We start from the raw sequence: 14860 nt of genomic DNA, 5'->3' as shown, positions 1-14860 counted from the left end.
AGACTAGCAACGAGAGAGAGGGGAGTGCATCTTCATACCCTTGAAGATCGCGATGCGGAAGCGTTACAAGAACGTGGATGAAGGAGTCGTACTCGCAGCGATTCAGGTCACGGTTGATTCCGATCTAAGCGCCGAACAACGGTGCCTCCGCGTTCAACACACGTACAGCCCGGGGACGTCTCCTCCTTCTTGATCCAGCAAGGGGAGAGTAGAAGTTGAGGGAGAGCTCCGGCAGCACGACGGCGTGGTGGTGGAGCTTGCAGTTCTCCGGCAGGGCTTCGCCAAGCACTACTACTACTACTACTACGGAGGTGTTGGGGAGGGAGAGGGTTGCGCCAGCGGAAGGGCTGCGGCTCCCATGCGCCTCCCCACTATATATAGGGGTGGAGGGGGCTGGTTTCTTACCCTCCAAGTCCATTGGGGCGTTGGCAAAGGTGGGGCAACGAAATCCCATCATTTCCCTTCCCCACCGATTGTTATCCCCCTTTTTTAGGGATCTTGATCTTATCCCTTCGGGATATGATCTTATTCCTTCTAAGGGGGGATCTTGGTGCGCCTTGACTAGGGGTGTGGGGCCTTTCCCCCACTACCCACGTTCATGTGGCTCCCCCCATGCAGGTGGGCCCCACTCCGGAACCTTCTAGAACCTTCCCGGTACAATACCGAAAAATCCCGAACATTTTTCGGTGGCCAAAATAGGACTTCCCATATATAAATCTTTACCTCCGGACCATTCCGGAACTCCTCGTGATGTCCGGGATCTCATCCGGGACTCCGAAAAACATTCGGTAACTGCACACTAATTCCCATAACAACTCTAGCGTCACCGAACCTTAAGTGTGTAGACCCTACGGGTTCGGGAATCATGCAGATATGACCGAGACAGCTCTCTGGCCAATAACCAACAGCGGGATCTGGATACCCATGTTGGCTCCCACATGTTCCACGATGATCTCATCGGATGAACCATGATGTCGGGGATTCAATCAATCGTGTATACAATTCCCTTTGCCAATCGGTACGTTACTTGCCCGAGATTCGATCGTCGGTATCCCAATACCTCGTTCAATCTTGATACCGGCAAGTCACTTTACTCGTTTCGTAATGCATAATCCCGCGACTAACTACTTAGTCACATTGAGCTCATTATGATGATGCATTGCCGAGTGGGCCCAGAGATACCTCTCCGTCATACGGAGTGGCAAATCCCAGTCTCGTTTCGTGCCAACCCAACAGACACTTTAGGAGATACCTGTAGTGCACCTTTATAGCCACCCAGTTACGTTGTGACGTTTGGTACACCCAAAGCATTCCTATGGTATCCGGGAGTTGCACAATCTCATGGTCTAAGGAAATGATACTTGACATTAGAAAAGCTTCTAGCAAATGAACTACACGATCTTGTGCTATGCTTAGGATTGGGTCTTGTCCATCACATCATTCTCCTAATGATGTGATCCCGTTATCAATGACATCTAATGTCCATGGTCAGGAAACCATAACCATCTATTGATCAACGAGCTAGTCAACTAGAGGCTCACTAGGGACATGTTGTGGTCTATGTATTCACACATGTATTACGGTTTCCAGTTAATACAATTATAGCATGAACAATAGACAATTATCATGAACAAGGAAATACAATAATAACCATTTTATTATTGCCTCTAGGGAATATTTCCAATAGTCTCCCACTTGCACTAGAGTCAATAATCTAGTTCACATCACTATGTGATTGTAATGGATCCAACACCGATGGGGTTTGATCATATCTCGCTTGTGAGAGAGGTTATTAGTCAACGGGTCTGAACCTTTCAGATCCGTGTGTGCTTTACAAATCTCTATGTCATCTTGTAGATGCAGCTACCATGCGGTACTTGAAGCTATTCCAAATATCTGCTCTACTATACGAATCCGGTTTACTACTCAGAGTCATCCGGATTAGTGTCAAAGTTTGCATCGACGTAACCCTTTACGACGAACTCTTTTACCACCTTCATAATCGAGAAAATTCCTTAGTCCACTAGTTACTAAGGATAAGTTTGACCGCTGTCATGTGATCCATTCCTGGATCACTCTTGTACCCCTTGATTGACTCATGGCAAGGCACAGTTCAGGTGCGGTACATAGCATAGCATACTGTAGAGCCTACGTCTAAAGCATAGGGGACGACCTTCGTCCTTTCTCTCTCTTCTGCCGTGGTCAGATCTTGAGTCTTACTCAATGCTCACACCTTATAACACAGCCAAAAACTCCTTCTTTGCTGATCTATTTGAACTCCTTCAAAATCTTGTCATGGTACGTATTCATTTGAAAGTACTATTAAGCGTTTTTGATCTATCCTTATAGATCTTGATGCTCAATGTTCAAGTAGCTTAATCCAGGTTTCCCATTGAAAAACACTTTTCAAATAACCCTATATGCTTTCCAGAAATTCTACATCATTTCTGATCAAGAATATGTCAACAACATATACTCATCAGAAATTCTATAGTGCTCCCACTCACTTCTTTGGAAATACAAGTTTCTCATAAACTTTGTATAAACCCAAAATCTTTGATCATTTCATCAAAGCGTATATTCCAACTCCGAGATGCTTACTCCAGTCCTTAGAAGGATTGCTGGAGCTTTGCATACTTGTTAGCATCTTTTAGGATTGACAAAAACCTTATGGTTGTATCACATACAATCTTTCCTCAAGAAAATTGTCGAGGAAACAATGTTTTGACATCCTATCTGCAAGATTTCATAAATAATGCAGTAACTGCTAATACAATTCCAACAGACTCTTAGCATCACTACGAGTGAGAAAGTCTCACCGTAGTCAACTCCTTGAACTTGTCGGAAAACATCTTAACGACAAGTCGAGCTTTCTTAATGGTGATACTTACCATCATTGTCCGTCTTCCTTTTAAAATCCATTTGTACCTAATAGCCTTACGACCATCAAGTAGTTCTTCCAAAGTCTATACTTTGTTTTCACACATGGATCCTCTCGGATTTTATGGCCTCGAGCCATTTGTCGAAATCCGGGCCCACCATCGCTTCTCCATAGCTCATAGGTTCATTGTTGTCTAGCAACATGACCTCCAAGACAGGATTACGTACCACTCTGAAATAGTACGCATCCTTGTCGACCTACGGGGTTTGGTAGTGACTTGATCTGAAGTTTCATGATCACTATCATCAGCTTCCACTTCAATTGGTGTAGGCGCTACAGGAACAACTTCCTGTGCCCTGCTACACACTGGTTGAAGTGACGGTTCAATAACCTCATCAAGTCTCCACCATCCTCCCACCCAATTCTTTCGAGAGAAACTTTTTCTCGAGAAAGGACCCGTTTCTAGAAACAATCACTTTTGCTTCCGAATCCGAAATAGGAGGTATACCCAACTGTTTTGGGTGTCCTATGAAGATGCATTTATCCGCTTTGGGTTCGAGCTTATCAGGCTAAACCTTTTTCACATAAGCGTCGCAGCCCCAAACTTTTAAGAAATGACAACTTAGGTTTCTCTAAACCATAGTTCATACGGTGTCATCTCAACGGAATTACGTGGTGCCCTATTTAAAGTGAATGCGGTTGTCTCTAATGCCTAACCCATAAACGGTAGTGGTAATTCGGTAAGAGACATCATGGTATGCACCACATCCAATAGGGTGCAGCTATGATGTTCGGACACACCATCACACTATGGTGTTCCAGGCGGCATTAGTTGTGAAACACTTTCCACAATGTCTTAATTGTGTACCAAACACGTAACTCAGATATTCATCTCTATGATCATATCATAGACTTTTTATCCTCTTGTCACGACGATCTTCAACTTCACTCTGAAATTACTTGAACCTTTCAATAATTCAGACTTGCGTTTCATCAAGTAAATATACTTAGAATCTACTCAAATCATCTGTGAAGTAAGAGCATAACGATATTCAGTGCGTGCCTCAGCACTAATTGGATTGCACACATCAAATGTATTACTTCCAACAAGTTGCTCTCTTGTTTCATCTCACTGAAAACGAGGCCTTTCAGTCATCTTGCCCATGTGGTATGATTTGCATGTCTCAAGTGATTCAAAATCAAGTGAGTCCAAACGATCCATCTGCATGGAGTTTCTTCATGCGTATAAACCAATAGACATGGTTCGCATGTCTCAAACTTTTCAAAAAATGAGTGAGTCCAATGATCCATCAACATGGAGCTTCTTCACGCGTTTTATACCAATATGACTCAAATGGCAGTGCCACAAGTATGTGGTACTATCATTACTATCTTATATCTTTTGGCATGAACATGTGTATCACTACGATCGAGATTCAATAAACCATTCATTTTAGGTGCAAGACCATTGAAGGTATTATTCAAATAAATAGAGTAACCATTATTCTCCTTAAATGAATAACCGTATTGCGATAAACATAATCCAATCATGTCTATGCTCAACGCAAACACCAAATAACAATTATTTAGGTTTAACACCAATCTCGATGGTAGAGGGAGCATGCGATGCTTGATCACATCAACCTTGGAAACACTTCCAACACATATCGTCATCTCACCTTCAGCTAGTCTCCGTTTATTCCGTAGCTTTTTATTTCGAGTTACTAACACTTAGCAACCGAACCGGTATTTTAATACCCTGGTGCTACTACGAGTACTAGTAAAGTACACATTATAATGTATATCCAATATACTTCTGTCGGCCTTGCCAGCCTTCTCATCTACCAAGTATCTAGGGTAGTTCTGCCTCAGTGACCGTTCCCCTTATTTCAGAAGCACTTAGTCTCAGGTTTGGGTTCAACCTTGGGTTTCTTCACTAGAGCAGCAACTGATTTGCCGTTTCATGAAGTATCCCTTTCTTGCCCTTTCCCTTCTTGAAACTAGTGGTTTTACTAACCATCAACAATTGATGCTCCTATTTGATTTCTACTTTCGCGGTGTCGCGAATAGCTCAAGGATCATCATATCTATCCCTGATATGTTATAGTTCATCACGAAGCTCTAGTAGCTTGATGGCAGTGACTTTGGAGAACCATCACTATCTCATCTGGAAGATTAACTCCCACTCGATTCAAGCGATTGTAGTACTCATACAATCTGAGAAGATGCTCAACGATTGAGCTTTTCTCCTTAGTTTGCAGGCTTAAGAAACTTGTCAGAGGTCTCATACCTCTTGACGTGGGCACTAGCCTGAAATCCCAATTTCAGTCCTTGGAACATCTCATATGTTCTGTGATGTTTCAAAAACGTCTTTGGTGCCTCAATTCTAAACCATTTAGCATTACGCACTGAGCTATCATGTAGTCATCAAAACGTGTATGTCAGATGTTCGCAACATCCAGAACCGACGCTCGAGGTTCAACACACTGAGTGGTGCATTAAGGACATAATCTTTCTGCGCAGCAATGAGGACAATCCTCAGTTTACGGACCCAGTCCGCATAATTGCTACTGTCAACTCTCAACTAAATTTTCTCTAGGAACATATCTAAAAGAGTAGAACCAAAGCGTGAGCTGCGACATAATTTGCAAAGACCTTTTGACTATGTTCATGATAATTAAGTTCATCTAATCAAATTATTTAATGAACTCCCACACAGATAGACATCCCTCTAGTCATCTAAGTGATACATGATCCGATTCAACTAGGCCGTGTCCGATCATCACGTGAGACGGACTAGTCATCATCGGTGAACATCTTCATGTTGATCGTATCCACTATACGACTCATGTTAGACCTTTCGGTCTCTTGTGTTCCGAGGCCATGTCTGTACATGCTAGGCTTGTCAAGTCAACCTAAGTGTTTTGCATGTGTAAAGTTGGCTTAGACCCGTTGTATGCGAACATTAGAATCTATCACACCCGATCATCACGTGGTGCTTCGAAACAACGAATTTTCGCTATGGTGCACAGTTAGGGGGAACACTTTCTTGAAGTTTTATGAGGGATCATCTTATTTATGCTACCGTCGTTCTAAGCAAATAAGATGTAAAAACATGATAAACATCACATGCAATCAAATAGTGACATGATATGGCCAATATCATTTTTCTCCTTTTGATCTCCATCTTCGGGGCGCCATGATCATCATCGTCACCGGCATGACACCATGCTCTCCATCATCATGATCTCCATCATCATGTCTTCATGAAGTTGTCTCGCCAACTATTACTTCTACTACTATGGCTAACGGTTAGCAATAAAGTAAAGTAATTACATGGCGTTTTCATTGACACACAGGTCATATAACAAATTAAGACAACTCCTATGGCTCCTGCCGGTTGTCATACTCATCGACATGCAAGTCGTGATTCCTATTACAAGAACATGATAAATCTCATACATCACATCCTTTTGGCCATATCACATCACACGGCTTATGCTACAAGAACAAGTTAGACGTCCCCTAATTGTTGTTGCAAGTTTTTACGTGGCTGCCATAGGTTTCTAGCAAGAACGTTTCTTACCTACGCCAAAACCACAACGTGATATGCCAATTTCTATTTACCCTTCATAAGGACCCTTTTCATCGAATCCGATCCGACTAAAGTGGGAGAGACAGACACCCGCTAGCCACCTTATGCAACTAGTGCATGTCAGTCGGTGGAACCTGTCTCACGTAAGCGTACGTGTAAGGTCGGTCCGGGCCGCTTCATCCCACGATGCCGCCGAATCAAGATAAGACTAGTAACAGCAAGCAAATTTACTAAATCGACGCCCACAACAACTTGTGTTCTACTCGTGCATAGAAACTACACATAGACCTAGCTCATGAAGCCACTGTTGGGGATCGTTGCAGAAATTATAAAAATTCTACGCATCACCAAGATCAATCTATGGAGAGACTAGCAACGAGAGAGAGGGGAGTGCATCTTCATACCCTTGAAGATCGCGATGCGGAAGCGTTACAAGAACGAGGATGAAGGAGTAGTACTCGCAGCGATTCAGATCGCGGTTGATTCCGATCTAAGCGCCGAACAACGGTGCCTCCGCGTTCAACACACGTACAACCCGGGGACGTCTCCTTCTTGATCCAGCAAGGGGAGAGTAGAAGTTGAGGGAGAGATCCGGCAGCACGACGGCGTGGTGGTGGAGCTTGCAATTCTCCGGCAGGGCTTCGCCAAGCACTACTACTACGGAGGAGGTGTTGGGGTGGGAGAGGGCTGCGCCAGCGGAAGGGCTGCGGCTCCCATGTGCCTCCCCACTATATATAGGGTTGGAGGGGGCTAGTTTCTTGCCCTCCAAGTCCATTGGGGCGTTGGCAAAGGTGGGGGAAAGAAATCCCATCATTTCCCTTCCCCACCGATTGTTATCCCCCTTTTTTAGGGATCTTGATCTTATCCCTTCGGGATATGATCTTAGTCCTTCTAAGGGGGGATCTTGGTGCGCCTTGACCAGGGGTGTGGGGCCTTGCCCCCACTACCCACGTTCATGTGGGTCCCCCCATGCAGGTGGGCCCCACTCCGGAACCTTCTAGAACCTTCCCGGTACAATACCGAAAAATCCCGAACATTTTCCGGTGGCCAAAATAGGACTTCCCATATATAAATCTTTACCTCCGGACCATTCCGGAACTCCTCGTGACGTCCGGGATCTCATCCGCGACTCCGAACAACATTCGGTAACTGCACAAAAATCCCACAACAACTCTAGTGTCACCGAACCTTAAGTGTGTAGACCCTACGGGTTCGGGAATCATGCAGACATGACCGAGACAGCTCTCTGGCCAATAACCAACAACGGGATCTGGATACCCATGTTGGCTCCCACATGTTCCACGATGATCTCATCGGATGAACCATGATGTCGGGAATTCAATCAATCCTGTATACAATTCCCTTTGTCAATCGGTATGTTACTTGCCCGAGATTCGATCGTCGGTATCCCAATACCTCGTTCAATCTCGTTACCGGCAAGTCACTTTACTCGTTTCGTAATGCATGATCCCGCGACTAACTACTTAGTCACATTTAGCTCATTATGATGATGCATTACCGAGTGGGCCCAGAGATACCTCTCTGTCATACGGAGTGACAAATCCCAGTCTCGATTCGTGCCAACCCAACAGACACTTTCGGAGATACCTGTAGTGCACCTTTATAGCCACCCAGTTACGTTGTGATGTTTGGTACACCCAAAGCATTCCTACGGTATCCGGGAGTTGCACAATCTCATGGTCTAAGGAAATGATACATGACATTAGAAAAGCTTCTAGCAAACGAACTACACGATCTTGTGCTATGCTTAGGATTGCGTCTTGTCCATCACATCATTCTGCTAATGATGTGATCCCGTTATCAATGACATCTAATGTCCATGGTCAGGAAACCATAACCATCTATTGATCAACGAGCTAGTCAACTAGAGGCTCACTAGGGACATGTTGTGGTCTATGTATTCACACATGTATTACGGTTTCCAGTTAATACAATTATAGCATGAACAATAGACAATTATCATGAACAAGGAAATACAATAATAACCATTTTATTATTGCCTCCAGGGCATATTTCCAACATAAAGCTCGGCTAGACCGAGTATTTGCTAATGAGGAATTAAGACAAAAAATTGTGTATGTCAAAGTGCGCCATGTCTGCTTCGTCGAGTCGGATCATTGCTTCGTACTAGCTGACTTGCGACAACAACACCCCAACAGCAATTCACATACTTCGAAACCTTTTCGTTATGAGAATATTTGGCAATCCCATAATGATTACGATCAGCTGGTTACCGAAACTTGGAGAGCGCAAGCCAGGCAACCAGTTCTGCATGGTGTAATGGACTCCCTTGAGGCTCTACATCGCAAGCTCGTGCCTTAGGGGGGTCCGAGAATTTGGATGCCTAACAAGGACAGTCTGGCAGCTTCAAAAGCGTCTTGACAGGCTACGCTGTCAGTCAGTCGGGCGTGGGCCTTCTGAGGAAGAAACAGTTACCATGTCAAAGCTACGAGAAGCGCTTAAACTCGAGGAGATATGGTTAAAACAGAGGTCTCGCGTCCCTTGGCTACGCGAAGGAGACCGCAACACAACCTATTTCCAGGCGCAAGCTAGGCAACGCAAATGTATAAATAAGATCGCCAATCTGCAGCGGTCAGATGGCTCTGTTTGCGCATCTGGAGATGAGGACAAGGAAGATCCTTGCCTTTTATCAGGCTCTCTATACAACTCAAGGGTATAGCAACAGTGACAAACTGTTAGCGCATGTACCAAACCGGGTCACGCCGGCCATGAATGATATGTTATGTAAACCATTCGAAGCCTCTGAGGTACATGCAACCTTATTCCAAATGTCCTCGTCCAAAGCGCCAGGGGTGGATGGATTTACAGCCGGGTTCTATCAGCGTCACTGGGAGCTATTGAAGCATGATGTAGTCCCAGTGGTGCTTGATTTTCTAAATGGTGGTGAGCTACCTGCTGGACTAAATGACACTGCTATTATCGTGGGTTTGTCACAGCAGATGTCCTAGTGTGAGGACTTAGTCGTGGAGCCATCACAACGTAGTTAGCTTAAAGGGGTTAAAGCGGGACAAAGGATGCAAGAGTTTATACTGGTTCGGCCCCTTGCGGTGAAGGTAAAGGCCTAATCCAGTTGAGGTGGTATTGCTAGGGTTTCGATGACCAGGGAATGAATACGCTTTGCCTGGCTCTCGATCTCTTGTTTCTTGTCCCTAAACCGCCACCGGGTCGTCCCTTTATATACACAGGTTGACGCCCGGCGGTCTACAGAATCCCGGCCGGCTCATAAACGTGTCCGGCTTGGTTTCTACCCTTTCCTATCTTATCATACAAGTTATACATCATATGGCGGTTTACATCTACGGGCCCTAATCCGCCTTTGGGCCTTCTTGTTAGATTTCCTCCGTAAAGCGCCATACTCCTTGTCTTCGTGGGCTTCAATATGAACAACTCCTTTTAAGTATAACCCGACCCCTCCTAGGCAGTTTATACTTAGTAGTTATATTCCCAACATTAGGCCCCAGATTGATTTGAACTTGTTCATGTCAATCTTCAATACTTAGGAAAATTCCTTCTTCAACACCTTCATGAAAATCTTGTAACTCGCCGTGACGTCATCTTCCAGGATCATGATAATCCGCCATGATGTCATCTGGCATTAACTTTATATAGAACCCAAATCTTTTAATATTTCTCCTTTAATGAATCCCCAAAAATCGAGGCGTCTGTATATCTACAGATCCGTTTTTCGACCTCCTTGATTCCCGTGCCTGCCACTTATCCATTCACCTTATAAATAGGACCGGGGGTCATTTTCACTTTTCTCCCTTGCGCCCCTTCACTTCATCTTCTTCCTCGTGTTGACCTAGCGCTCAAGCTCAGCCGCCGCCGCCAAGTCTTCGACCTTGACCTCAACTCCGGCCGCTGCATCGCCCTGATCGTACTAGAGAATCGCAGCGCCACTCCGCTGTTCCATTAGCATCAGTCAGCCTTCTTTCTCTCCTCCATAGATCTGCCATTAGGGTTTCAGGGTTCATTGGTGTTTGTCGGTGTTCATCGTTGTGCAATAACTCTTGATTTAAATCTTGACTTTTATCTCATACAACGATGCCTGCAGCCCTTCTTTTCATTAGTGCATCTCCTTTAAATAGACAATCCCATCTGGATCCTTCAACTGTTCAACTACCAGAATATTTAACCCTAAATATTTTTTCATTTTCTGACATGAGGTAGATCCAGATCTGCAATATGAATATGCGAAAACTTGTTTTTACAGCACTTAACCATTTTCCAACCCCAGCTCTGTATAATGGGCAGTTTAACTTTTAGAAAATAATAATCCGCCAGGCACCATTAGTCCTCACTTAAACCGCCAATTGCTCATCGCTGTAACTTTGATAATATGATCCTGCAGTTTAACATTTTTGTATGCTTTAACACTTTCTGTCTCTTAACCTGCAATAATTTATGCTTATCAATTATAAATCTTAAACCGGCACGAACCTTCCTTCAGGTTGTCAAATAAATGGCCAAGTCTTTTTATGCTTGTAACTGGGTTCCTTCCCGGGTTAGTGAAGAACAACTGACCGGGTGCGTTGCAACTGGCGCTTTAGCAAAAAAGGAAGTCATTCACTGGAGAGCCCCTGGTCCAGAAAATCCTCCTGAGCCTAAGGATGGAGAAGTGATTGTGTTCGTTGATCATCTAGGTTGAGGGTTTAGCCCTCCCGGATCAATTTTTTTTCGTGATGTGCTTGCTAGCTTCCAAATCCGCCGTCAAGATATTGGACCTAACTCTGTGTCCAATATTTGTAATTTTCAAGTGTTTTGTGAGGCTTATCTCCAAGAAGAACCCACCGTTGACCTGTTCAGATACTTCTTCTATTTGAACCGCCGGACTGAATTTACAGATGGGCCCAATACTGAACTTGGTGGGGTTTCAATTCAGAAATGGAAAGATGTCAGCTTCCCTCACGTCAAACATCATAGCCACCCCAAAGACTGGAATTAGACTTGGTTCAATTGTCGAGATACGTCTCCAGCTGAAAGAAATCCTCTGCCGGGTTATCGTGCTCACCGGCTTACCAGTACACATCCATTTCCCCAACGACTCAGCGCAAAGGAACAAGCCAAGTATGCACCACAACTTTCGAAAACTCCGAGCCTTTGTGGCAAACGATTTAACAGGCATCGACTTTGTCCGTTGCTGGGTTTCTTGGAGTATTCTTGCCTCTAAGCCGTCACCCCTGTTTAATGTGTGAATACACAGGGAACTTAAAAGACCCTCAACGCCATATTGATATCCAGCTATCTGGATGCTGAAATTACTGAAGCTGTTAAGAAGATGCTGGATGAGCCGGTGGCCGAATGCAGTAAAACAGGGCTTAGTCCTTTCTGCGTTTCCAATAAACCGCCAAGCTGTAAGAATTACGTAACTCTTGTTTTAATCCGACCCTTTTTATATTCCCTTATAACTTTTGTCAATCTTTGACAGGGTGACGATCCGTTCTGGAAGAAGAAGCCGCAGGATAAACCGGCAAAAACCCCTCGTGTCAAGACCAAGGTCACGAAGAAGCCTGCCAAAAATAAAACCACTGACTCCATCGATTTAAACTTTGATGATGACGATGAAAATCACGAGTCAGAGGTAGAACTTGATTCACTTGGTTCCTTCTTCATACATCTTATTGATAATGATTATTATCAGGAGGACGCAGAGGCTAGTCAAGCTGGTGACGTAGAGGTAATTATTCTTTCCTCCGGCTCAGAACCTTTGCCAACACCGAAAACCCGTCAAGCAAACCGGAAAGTAAGATTTTCTCACCCTCTAGCTCACATGGATCCAAACTTTCTTTTGAAGAAATAGCAACATGAAGCTCGCCGCACAACCCGGCATAGCGGCCATGTGGTAACTTCGTCCGGTTTACCGAACACGCCGGTTCGTAAACGTCGCCCAGAGGTCTCTTATACTTCTAACCCACGTTATCCTAAGGCGGGTTATTTCCGGCAACCTCTTACTCCGTCTGATTCAAATTATCAGGGAACTTCCCATTCCTCTTCTGGCGAATCAACAGAGACGCAACTGCCAACCCTCAAAATGGTTCCTGGGTAAGCATGTTTAAACTAACCCTTAACACTTTATATTTACTCACTGTACCAACCTTTGTGTTCGTTCCTTTCAGTGCCAAGCCCAAACCCAGCAAAAAGGCAAGTTGAATAAACCGGCTGATGATAACCCGGCCACTGAACCGGAGAAGATCCCAGAACAATTTGAGCCAGATGCTGATGCTATTCCTGATGATCCGCCACCACAAGATCATGAAACCTTTGTTGAACAGGTGGAAAATGATCCCACGGGCCATGCTGTTGATCCGCCAAGCCCAGCTAAAGCTGCTGATAAGCCGTCAAACCCAGTCAAAGCTACTGATGACAAAGCGGATGATGTTGTAGTTACTGGCTTTGGCTACACAACTCCTGGTAACCCCATCGCTTTATCAAAACATAGTGCCAAGGAAGAATTTGCTGCTATGGATAAGGGCAAGTGGAAAACAGATTTGGAAAGCTATGCCCACCTCATCGCCCAAGATATCCACTCTGGGTTTTTAAACCGCATGTACACAAGCCGCGACTATGAAGCCGGTTTAGTGAACATGATGAAAGAGCGATATGAGGTAAATACTGTTAACTTTGCATAATTATTCCTCCCTTACGTCTAATGTCAACTTCAGTAGCCCCCAAGGGCCAGTTTATAATACCAATATGAACTGAGACTTTTGTAATGCTTCAACTTTTGCCTGCATAGCCCCCAAGGGCCGGTTTATCTTTTCAAGATAAAACGGGACTTTAGAATATTAATCCTTCAATTTCACCTGTGTAGCCCCCAAGGGTCGGTTTATCTTTTGAAGATGAACCGGGACTTTTATCCTAAGAAACTCAAAATTGTTGTTGAACATCTTGGTAAACCGATTAACCACCCTGCTGACTGAACAAATATGCATTAGCCCCCATGTGCCAAGAATAATACTTGAATTAAGCTTGGGACTTGCAATAAATTTTTGATAAGAAGCAATAGGCATTAGCCCCCAAGTGCCAAGTGTATAACTTGTTATGTGCTTGGTACTTCAAATATGTACTGTTAGCCCCCAAGTGCCAAGTGTATAACTTGTTATGTGCTTGGTACTTCAAATATGTACTGTTAACTTATAACATGTATGTCTCTTACAGGCTGAGCTGAGCAAAAAGGAATCCCAAACCGCTGATCTTCAAGAAAATATCAAGTCCCAACAAGCAGAAACCTCCAAGGCCAAAGAGGAGCTGACCAGTGCCTTAGCAGCCATGGAGAAACTGAAGGAGAGCTTTAAAAGCGAGCGGGCTGTCTGGGATATAGAGAAAGCAACTCTGCTGAAGAGGGCTGAGGACGCTGAAGCAGCTCTTAATCCGGTAACAGAAGAGCTGACTGGCTTGAAGCGCCAAATAAACGCCATGACTTCTGCTGTTTTTGGTAAAGAATCTCTTCCTAAGCTTAAATATGTATTAAACCATAAACTGCTGGTTAACCCATGTTTGTGATGATGCAGGATCTCGCATTACTCATCTTGGCTCCGACATGCAGAAGAAATTAAAGGTTGCGTATACTCTTATAGAGCAATTATATACCGGTGCACAATGGATCATCTGTACCGCCTCTCATAACAAACCGCCCCCAACCTTGATCAAGGAAACATTAGAGAGGCTGTAAATGCTACCCGCCCGGTTTGAAGAGTTAAAAAGATCAGCTGCAAGGGCAGTTGCTCTGACCGCACTAACCAGGGCTAAAGCATGAATACCAGATCTTGATTCGGCTGATGTGGGAAACGGCTATCCGAGCATAAAGGAGGACGGGTCAGATTTGGACAATGATGATCTCCGAGCTTTGACGAAGGAAATGCGCCCATTAGCAAGCAAATTGGTTGAAGAGACTGATCTTTATCATTACCAGTTGATTTACGACGCCGACAACAAACGGGTTAATGCGCCAACTTGTGATGTGCAAAATCTTATCCCACCAATCCGTAAGCACACCTACACCCCTGATGTTGAACCCTCCACACTTATAAGCGATGAAGTTGTATTCAAGGCCCTAACTGGAATCGATTGGGCAACCATTGACTTCCAGCCGCTGGGTGGAGAGGAGGAGGATGAACCAGCGCAGGATGATCCTCAACCTTCAAGACAGCCCGGCGAAGAATCATGAACTAGAGTCCGGTTTAACTTCTGCATACTGCAACACTTGTTGAAAACAATTATCCTTTTGGGCATCAAAGCGCCTTGTAATAGGCTAGTTTAAACGCTTGGTCTGCTATGCCATCGTGCGCATTCACTTTGCATGACACTGTTAATCCGCCATGATTAAGATATGCTATGTCTGC

Source organism: Triticum aestivum, chromosome 4D, assembly GCF_018294505.1.
Source record: "Triticum aestivum cultivar Chinese Spring chromosome 4D, IWGSC CS RefSeq v2.1, whole genome shotgun sequence".
Classification (NCBI taxonomy): Eukaryota; Viridiplantae; Streptophyta; class Magnoliopsida; order Poales; family Poaceae; genus Triticum; species Triticum aestivum.
Note: the sequence above shows the minus strand (reverse complement) of the source record.